The sequence below is a fragment of the Lipophrys pholis genome (assembly GCF_963383615.2).
Source record: "Lipophrys pholis genome assembly, chromosome: 15".
Taxonomy (NCBI): Eukaryota; Metazoa; Chordata; class Actinopteri; order Blenniiformes; family Blenniidae; genus Lipophrys; species Lipophrys pholis.
The window spans coordinates 26,694,851-26,705,956 of NC_137642.1; positions in this window are offsets into that span (position 1 = coordinate 26,694,851).

The window sequence follows — 11,106 nt, forward strand, 5'->3', positions numbered from 1 at the left end:
CGACTGAGAGCAATTCAAAAGATAAAAAAAAAAAGCATTGAATAGAATCTTGCAGCAGGGAGACAAGTCGCAAACAGACCCTCATCCAGTCCTTCTTCCAAATCTTTCCTAAATTTGCAAAATAACTTTGTTATTGACTGAAAACGTAAACTGGATCACTGATTTTCTACTGGATGGGCTTTTCTTTGTTTGTTTGTCAGTTCATTTTGTGTTCTATAAACCCTGTGTGGAAGGTGTAGGCTTCTGAAAAATTAATAAAGAAAAAATTATTGAGGCAAAAAAAAAAAAAATATATATATATATATATTCTGCCTCATCTGTGACTCTTCTGTTAGTATCACTTGTAATGTTCCATAATAGTGAGGCTGACCTCACGACAACGTGCAGGAGAACCTGTAAGGTAAATACGTCACAGAAGCAAATCACCACCGTCGTGTTCAGATGCTGGCGACTCGCCGCTGGTTCGGCTCGCCGCGCTGCTGTTACCCGTCATTTCGCGGAGAGGAAGGACCACTTGACCAGTGCCGACTGCACACGAGCTTCAGTTAAAGCAAGGGCACCCACACGCCCGACTCCCCCTGCAAACACCTGCACCGCCCGACCACCACCACCCCCACCACCACCGCCATCGTCACATCAAACGCGACTCGGAGACGAATGCCAGCAGCTTTGTTTCCCCTTTGTGTCCCCTAATCAACGGGACTAAAGGTTTCACACACACACACACACACACACACACACACACACACACACACACACACACACACACACACACACACACACACACACACACACACACACACACACACACACACACAATTATGAGAGTGCTGCCTCTCGACAAGGAGTAGTACTACTAAAAGGTTTTCCCTCCCACACACTCGTAGAGGCAAGGGCAAAGTGTGTGTGAGAGCTCTTGTACCTCTGAAGTCATTATGTGTTTGCATGCATACGCTTTTGTTTCCTTTCAGACCGCGTGTGTGTGTGTGTGTGTGTGTGTGTGTGTGTGTGTGTGTGTGTGTGTGTGTGTGTGTGTGTGTGTGTGTGTGTGTGTGTGTGTGTGTGTGTGTGTGTGTGTGTGTGTGTGTGTGTGTTTACATTTTTGGAAACTCAAATTAAAGTTTTGCAGTGACAGTTTCCACGTATCCTGACACGTTGGAACGATTTAGAAACTCTTTGACGGCAGGCAGTGCTCCATTTTTGGGAAGAACGAAGTACAACACAGGAAGTCGTGATGTTTTGGATCAGACAGTGAAGTTACTCAGAAAGTTAGTCGATTTAATTCTATCCGCTGTTGCACTGTTTCCAGATGTTTCCCGATGTGTAAAAACACACGTGAACAGAGGAGCGTTTCTGATAAGTTTTTAGTTGAGAGATGCCGATAGGATTACATTTTCTTTATGGTGTTCAGACCCGAGAGCGAAAAAAATCTGGTTGAAGACAGAAGAAATAGAAGACGACGGGTTAATGGCTGCAAATCTGCGTGGAAAAGTGGAATCATCTTATATTTAGGGTTTCAAGTGAAAATGCATCGTTTTTCCATTTTACTTTCAGAAACTTTTTCGCGTTTACCTGGCAACGTTTTGAAAAGGACGTCCGTTTCCACAAAAACTGCAGTGTTACGACCCCGGCGGCATAAAAATACTACATGGAAATGTGGTTGACGGAATTACTTATTTTTGTCTTCAAAAACTGCCACATAAAAACCAAGTAAACTTCCAGTGGCCTGGAAGTGCAAAACACTGCAAACTTCAGAAGATGCTACCAAATCCAAAAAAAAAACACCACCAAACCCATAAAACACTACAAAATAGAGAAACACTACCAAATCCAAAATACACTACAAACTTCAGAAAACACTACCAAATACAAAAAAACACTACAAAATAGAGAAAACACTACAAAGTAGAGAAACACTACCAAATCCAAAAAAAACCACTACCAAATAGAGAATACACGGCGAGTCTGAACATTTCCAAAAAGTTCCACCTCACGAGCCATTTTCAAAAAGGTGTAACACAAATGTGAGGCTTTACAGGAGATAATAACAGATCAGGTAAATTAATAAATATTTACATCGGTACAACAATCACACATCATAACAGTTAAAATAAAGAAAATACAGTCGTCCGCCTGCAAAGGCTAATGAGTAAATGTACGTATTTGAAAAGTATCTGAAACAGCACTTAAGCCATACGTTAAACACAATATTCTTTTTTTTTTCTTCACTTATTCATAATTAAATTATATTGGCTGCTTTAGTGCCATTCCTGAAATATGAATGTGTGTGAGCGCCGGACGCTCTCCACACTTGGCAGCCTGTGTGTGTGTGTGTGTGTGTGTGTGTGTGTGTGTGTGTGTGTGTGTGTGTGTGTGTGTGTGTGTGTGTGTGTGTGTGCTTGTATTATCATGCTCTGACTGTAGTTTGTCAAAACACACATAAATGAGTAAAAACGCCCAGAAGAGCTGAAGTCACATCTTCACAAGTGGTTTTAACACACACACACACACCGTACACACACACACACACACACACACACCGTGTACACACACACACACACACACACACACACACACACACACCACTGAGTACGCAGCGCCATCCACACCACCTCCGCTATCTCCTCGTTCCTCTCCTATTGTTTTTTCAATATATTATTATTACTATTATTATTACTTCACACTCTCAGTCTTTCTTTCTCTCTGATGGGCCTCCATCTTCCTACGTGTTAAGCTCCACATGAATAAAGCATGGCGCTAATGCAGCAGTCTTCTCCCCGTGGCGCGTTGCACGCCGGTCATGTGAGTGCACACTCTCACCCTTATCAAATGAGATAAGAGCTAGCTGGGTTGGGCTACAAGCCGCTAATAGCAGCGCTGACCTTCATGCGCTGCTATTAGCAGTCCTGCCGGAGCGGCGGCCCAGATAAGAGCGCTGTTTTCATACATGTTAACAGCCACGCGGGACCCGGGCAGAGTGGGTGTTTTTCTTATCGCGGGACTGTGTGGAGACGGCGGGAGACGGCGGGAGACGGCGGGACGCGGCGTCTCTGCAGCTCACGGTGGTTTTCATTCGCAGAGGCCGAGATCGTTTCCTCTTCCTCCTCGGCTTTCACACGAAAGTATCACCAGTTTGGTTGAATTTCTATTGCGAAATAAGAATTGATATTTACTATTTAATCTCCATTTATGCACTCAGCGATACTGCAGGTATTTTAACAAGTACTTGTAGCCTGGAGACAGTTTGTCAAGCGGTTCCACAATGAGTTAACCTTTGACCTCGAGCACGGGCGTCAAACTGGAAAATAAGTTTGGAAAATAAAAGTGGAAAATAATTACATTATAGTATATAAATATCTAGCGCTCTAAATCTGTGTCTTTGTTGTTGTGCAGCAAAAGGGTTTAATATATTAAGAAGTTCACATTTAATGAAGTTATCCTTTTACAAACCTGAAAACTGAATTAAAACAAATTGCAATTTCAACATTAACACGCTCCAGTTCGACAAGCAGATCACAGTGGATTCTTATTGAACGGGAAACATTTGGTCACGTGGAGCTGGAACCCATCAAATATAGTTCGCTTGTTTCAGATTATCATAAGACTAACTTGTTAATGTGTAGAAAAATCTTCAATGTCCTGATCTCCTGAACCGACTCGCCACATAATACAAGCTAAAGTGTGCCCCCGGTGGTCATATATATATATATATATATATATATATATATATATATATATATATTGCAGTCAATGTCATAATTTCAATATCAGTCGTCTAACTTCGGTGGAGGAGCGACGGACTAATCGTATTATTTTTTTTTTGTAATGAGAACATCTCGTCCCAACCTTTTTAAAAACAGGTTTGCATCCATCTTGATTACAGTCTTGTTACTCCTGCTGTGTGAAACAGACGGAGGTCCTGTCCACACGGGCCAAAACCTTAAGATAAATGTCTGTCCAACACGTCACTACGAACACGGCTCAAAACAATGTAGTACCAAGCCTTTAGGTGGCGCTGTAACTCACATAAAAAAAAAACCCTATAAGAAAGACACTGAGAATCGTCTTTCTCATCCTCGTATTGGAGAAATCCAACATGTGTCCTCAATAAATCTACTTGTCTGGAATAACAAGAACAGAACTGATTGATGGGTGAATTCTCGGAGCCGCGGAGGGAAAAAAAAAACAAACACCCAACACCCACTCATCAAGTCACCCCAGTCGTCCCTCCAGCAGCCAGTGGAAACAAACATCCACATTCCAGTCGTACCAATCCCGCTAATAAACTATCGCGGGGCTGAAGAAATACTAACCCGCAATGCGAGACCATCATTTGTCACAGTCACTTCTTGTAAACAGCACATCCTGTGTGTCGAACAGGGATAAATATACAGACAGGCGCACCGGGGAAAGTCACGCTACAGGCAACAATAAGAGGCGGTGCTCAGTCAACAGCTTAACGCTGAAATATTTATACAGACATAATGAAGCAAAGCGATTAAATCAGGATTATCAGCATGTGTGTGTGTGTGTGTGTGTGTGTGTGTGTGTGTGTGTGTGTGTGTGTGTGTTACTGTAAATGAGGAGGAGCAGCAGCAGTTACTTCCCCAACTTGCTTAGCATTGCCTGAGGTGCACACCACAAACGCTCCGTCATTAGCAGGCAGCTCACGACTTTTAACAGGAACCACCTCCTCCACACCGCCACAAAAATCTTCTTCTTCTCTCCTGCAATTTATCTTCCTTTCCGTTCCTCCTCCTGTACCTGTCTGAACACTCTTCTACTTTACCTCCTTTCTCTCGTTCTTTCCCGTTCCTCCATTTTATTGAATTTTATTATTTTTTTTGAAAAATGCAAACAAAGACGAAGGTGGAGGATGAAGTTGGTTAAATTATACGCCGGAACGAATAAATGGTGTTTTGGTTGACGACATCGTCACACAGGAGTTTTGTATTTAGAGTGTTTTTGTCAGCTCTCGGGACACATGACCAAGTCTGCCGGAAACTGTCGGTAAAATGTGACAGGATGGCGTCGGACGGCGTCGGACGGCGTCGGTGGAGGAAAACATCAAACATATCGGAGAGTTACAGCAAACAAATCGGACTTAACTCTTTTTTTTTGTTGTTGATTTTTTCTCTCTTTTATGACTTTTTTGTCATCCTTCGGTATTTTACACGTTATCATTTATTTCTCTAATTTCATTTTTCAGGGACCGCATACAAAAACATTAATCTCAAAGAAAAAAGATGAAGAGGAAGTGTCATTTTCTCTACACGACACATCGCACTTGGCTGTCTTTGCTTAATAAATGTGTTAAAAGTAGTTTGGACTTTATTTTGAAAAACCAAGTTTGGGATAAAAGGAAGTGGAGGAACCAGCGGAGCCTCGGGCCGGGTTCCAACAAGCAGCTTCACATGGAACCCCCTCCCCCGCCCGCCGTCTTCCTGAATCTACAGGTCGATCTCACGATCCAATCAAACAAAACACGCCCAATATTCTGGATTCACGCTAAATCAATATTGAGATCCGATGTGTTATTCCGAGTGTCACTCAGACGTGATTCTCAGTTCGTCCCATAAGTAGATACTCTTCCGCTTGTCTTCCACATCAAGTCAGAAAATATCAAAAACCGGTCCGTGTTCGTTTCATCTCTGGTGAAGTCTTGCGTTCGAGGCCATCAGGAAACGGCTTTTGATTACTCAGCATCTTGCTGGGTTTGTATATCTAACCCCCCCCCCCTCCCCTCCAGTAGCTAAAAATAATTCCATCGCTTGTTGCATTTTCGAACGGCGTAATGATGCTTCACCTTGTTCCTGCCATTTAGATTTCATTTGTAGTTGCGTGTTCCCGCTGCGTTTCCGCCGACGCGTCAAAACGTTTGGGACCCAATGAAGCGACGGACACGAGGAACTACGAGTTAATGTCGCAGTGAAAAAAAAAAAAACCCACAACTAAACGCCGATGAAGGCTTCGTGGCGTTTGTCGGGGAGCAGTTTCTCTATGCAGCGGGGCAGAATGTGACATCGGTACCAGAGATTGAAAAGAGAGGTGGTGTCTGACGAGAACGGAGGGGACAGAAATTGTCTTCCACTGGCAGGAGACGGGGGAGGAAATGACAGGAAGACAAATCTTACAGGACAGTGTCTGCACTCCCCAACACCCCGGTTACGTAGGATTTTCTTTGAAAATGTGAGAAAAGAGACGGCGAGTGAGAGTCACAGAGAGCTGGTGAGAAGCCGATAATGAGCGAGACAGTCAGAAGAGTCCACAAGTCCTGACTGAACGTCGCTCCTCCGGTCGTCCCTGCCAGTCTCAGACTGTAACGGCATCCGTTCAGGGTTTGCCACCGTCTCTGTCTCGCCGTCTTTCCACCAGAATGTGAAACAGGTGGCAGTGAGACCCAGTTTGAGTTCGTCAACAGACGCAGAAAGGCCCGTTTCAAGTCTCGGTTTCGCAGACGGTCTGGCTCGGAGCTCCTGTGTGAATGAAAGGGAAACGCCATGTGACGGGTTTCTGGTGTTGAGTCAGACTTCTTTTTTTTTTTTTTTTTTTAAAGTTCCTCTCTCAGAATCTGAATAATGACAAATTTAGGATCCAGTTTTAGTTGTTGATGTTCATCTTGAATTGAAGGAAATTCCTCATCACACGTATTTCTAACATTTATATTTCACGAAAGATACCCAGGTTTGTTGACGTCTCAGCTTTGATTCCCGAATCAAGATCCCGCTTGTCCACTCGACCTCGATTCGCACTGGAAAAACAATTAACAATCAGTTTCACAACGTTTCAGACTATTCTTGTGGCTTGAAGACTTCTTTTTTTTCTTTCCACCCTGAATTGGTCAAATGTTGATATTTTTGCTGTGACGCCATCTTTGATTTCCCAGGAACCCTTGCGGCGGTTTTTCCCAAGATGGCGTCAGTTAACGAAACAGTCTGATGGAAATGAGTGGTGACGGTGTTTTGATTTATTCTCTGTACAGAAGTGAAACAATTAGATAGATTTACTTTAAATATGTAACTCAAGTACTACCCATCTCCTTTAGTTATATTTTCCACTTTATCTTGTGAGTTTGTATTGAGCTGGAACATTTCCCAGCGAATGTTGGTGAAGGGCAAAGTACTCTATTGACAGATTGTCATTTCATTACATTGCTAATAAGACAGACAATCAGATCTGTGGAGAATTTAGAGTTACTAATTACCGGGACAAGTATATCTTTTCGGAATATAGAAAATCCACACATTCATAAGGAGGACCTGCAAAGGTCACATTTAAAATGTCCAAAGTACCAACTACTACACCGACTATACACTGTGCAGTCCTGAAGTAATGTGACTTTGGATTTCTTTAGGGAGAGCAACCACCACTGGCTTTATCCTACTCTGGCCGTCTCTCTGTGATTGTGAAGGTTGTTTAATGGGATTAAAGATCTAATTTTGACTTGTCTGGTACTTTAGGATCGTTGCTCATGTATCTCAGTGACTCAATATGAAGGTAACATGATTATATGGTGGTGTACATTGGTTTGTAAAAAGTACTGTTTCTGTTTTTCACCTTCACCAACGAAATATGAAGGTGCAGATTATGTTTTTGTCTGTGTATATTTATTCATTTATTCATTGGTTTGTATATTATTTTTTCCCAACTTTTCGCAAAAACTGTTAACCCGAATTGCATCAAATCTGTAGGGATGATTTGTCATCGATTAGATTCTGGGATGTTAACGGCGAACTGTTTGATAATAAATTCTAAAAAACTGCGAGAAAATATTTCCCGTTCAAAGCGGATGAGAGAGGCACCTCATGCAGGAGATCAGTGTCTGTCGCCATGGAAACGCTCAGTGTTTCACACAGTGATGTTGCTAGCTGACAGGCTAGTTAGCATCGATATGAGCTAACACGCTCGCGATGCTAACTTGATTCCGCAAACAAATGTGGTGTTTTTTTGAAGGTCTGCGCTCTACCGAGTGTAGCTCTAGTTTTCTTCTTGTTTTCCTTCTCCTTTTCTGGCTGGTCTGTTCTTGTCCGCTTGTTTCTCCACCAGTACATCGTCAGCTTCTGTTTCACTCCAGCAGTTAGCTTGCTTGATGTTGAGTTCCTACACCCTCGAAAAAAAAAAAAAGACCGGCCTCATGATAATGAGGTGGACGATCGTGATACCAAAAGATTATCCCTGGAAAATGTCGCCACGTTCCGATTTATCCAGCCACCAAGGCTACCTCGCTCTCCTTCAAGCAGATACACCGTGACAGGTGTTTGTGCTCGAGGTCGTTGCTTGCCGTTGTCTTGTCGACCACGAAGAACCTCAGTTGAACTACGGACACGTCCTACTCAAGGACTCAAGTTGGAAGCGGTGGAGTGACAGGGCGTCTTGTTCACTTCGTCTGTCTGGGTTTTCTCAGCCGGCCCCGAAATGCAGCAGATTCCCTCTTTGTAGTCATTAGACCGGAGCTGCCTGAAAAATTCAACTCCACAACTTCACACCTCTGTTCTTCCCCCCCAAAACATTTCACCTGCAGCTCTTCATCTTGCGGCGGGCGGGTATTGCAGTCAGCAGTCAGTTGGCTTGCCACAGTTAAGATTGTAGTCTGCCGGCTTGGAACTAAAGGCATTAGCATTTAAATTTGAATGCCTGAAGGTATCATAGATCAGAGTCTTCAATCTGCCTGTGTAGAAGTTTGGAAGAGACATTTTACATTGAGAGCGAAGTCTCCAAGGCCATCGGAATAACACATGTAGGTTCTGCATAAAGCTATGAGTAGTTGGATTTATAATAATAATGAGTTAATGCATTGCATATCGACCTGGGGACTTTGTTTCAAGGTGCAATCATACATCAATAATCCAAATCTAACGGCTCCTAATTCGAGACAATGCTATTTCCCATGGTCCTTCAAACATATTTTATGCAGGAGTGCAGCAGCATTGAGGTAATATAACTCATAAAATTTTATTTCCCTGGAGACTGCTGTTTACTGTGATCATGAGCAAAACAGCAATGAAGTAAACACAATATACGAGTACTGAGCTATCCATAATCAGAGGGAGAAAAGTCCTCAAGGGGATGACAGTTGTTATATAATACGTAACAGTTTATGTGCAATGTCTGGAACTCCGTCCGAGCGTTAACATGTATGCTGAGTGACAAAAAGGAAACAGACGGCAAAAGAGCGGTGAATAAAAAAATTCCCAAATTATAATCATGCATGTCTGCAAAGTCAATGTAAAGGCCTCTTCATACTCCATAAGAACAAGACGAAAGTTCGGCAGTGTGGGGTCCTGCCGAACAAAATGACGTCACTTCCTTCTTCCAGCTCCCTCTGGCCGAAGACATTTGTTTCAGCTGTGCCAACCACCCTGGCCGAACTATGCTGGTGCCGCACTGCCGAAATTTCTGCACTGCCGTGTGCTGCGCATGCGTGTTCCAGTTCGCTCATGACTATCAGTCATATTTTAATCATATTTAGCTTGAAACATCGCTACTGTACAAGCGCCGCAGCTCGTTAAAATGTCCAGGCTTTTACATGATGCACCTGAACGCATCACGGATAGCTGTCATCTCCTGTAGTTAATACCGGACCAACATGGCGCCTCGGACAAAAACTCTTTTATTACTGAAAAAGTTCAGAGAAATGTATTTCTGAAAGCACTGGAGGCCAGAAATAAACTGTTCAGTTGAAAAGTTTAAACGCCGCTTCACAGACGTGTGGCTGCTGCGAGGGGGCGTGGCCCGCGAGTTCGGCAGCTTCTTATCGGAGTATGAACAGTCCTGCCGAAAAAGCTTTTCTTTCGGCAGCTGGCTGACGTCACTGCCGACTTTTCTTCTTGTTCCTATGGGTTCAAAAAAGGAGTATGCTGGGGCCTTCAGTCTCTGATTTGAACGACTTCATGGCTGAAGAAGTTACAAAAATTTGTTTATCCTGAAATCACTACAGACTCAGATTTGTTTGATGTGCAATGTATCTGTAGGCACATGGATGGATGGATTATATATATATATATATATATATATATATATATATATATATATATATATATATAAAAACACATTGAATTGTTCACCAAAGCATGAGGTCTTTAAACACTCGACGAATTTCCACAGAGCAACAACCCTTCTGCAGTCTGCATCACGCCTGTGGTGTATTTATGGACAGTCAATTCAACTTTATTTATATGGCACCCATATACACCTCATACATACAAAGTCGTTTCAGCGACCGAGGAGAGGAAAAACTTTTTCATGGGATCCCATTGAGTTTAGACCAAACATTCTAAGCATTGTTACTGTCGATATAGTTGCTATAGGTTGTGTTGTATGGAACAGCGCTTGTAAATTGTGAACGCAGCCTTAATCACAGACCTATTTGTGCTTCATAGTTATTTATGATAAAACTCATATTCATCTGATGCAAAATAGGCGCGACACAAGCATGTGCTGTAAGGGATTAAAAATGTGCTAATGAGTGTTTTCATTCAACAAAGCTGACGAGGATGTTTATTTTGACGTTAATTTTGTGGCAGTCGCTGTCAGATTCAATCACTATCACCCAAAGTTGCAGTCGACCAGCCAACGTGATCGGGGTGACATATGTGGCTTTTATTTTAAGGGGTGAAATCAAGACTCTCAGCTGATTTATATTTATTGGCAGCCTGTCTCCTCACCCGCTGAGTCAATCAGTCTGGGTCTTTTACCCCGTTAACAAGTCCTGCTGTGTGTGTGTGTGTGTGTGTGTGTGTGTGTGTGTGTGTGTGTGTGTGTGTGTGTGTGTGTGTGTGTGTGTGTGTGTGTGTGTGTGTGTGTGTGTGTGTGTGTGTGTGTGTGTGTGTGTGTGTGTCAAGCTGTGAAAGACGAAACACAAACTGAGGTTTAACTGAACTTTCAGTACGTGGGTTGAACACACACTCTCTGCCTTGCTGCTCATCCTACAAATGCACGTTTGTTTAACAAATGATTTTCTCTATTTCGGACAAATACAAGCTTGATAACTTTACGTGGTTAATTGCAAAAAAAATCTGCTTTACAACTAATAATGATCTATTAATCAGAACTTTTACGTGGTGAAACTTTCAGTTTCCCAAATAACTTTCTTTTCTGGATGGATGA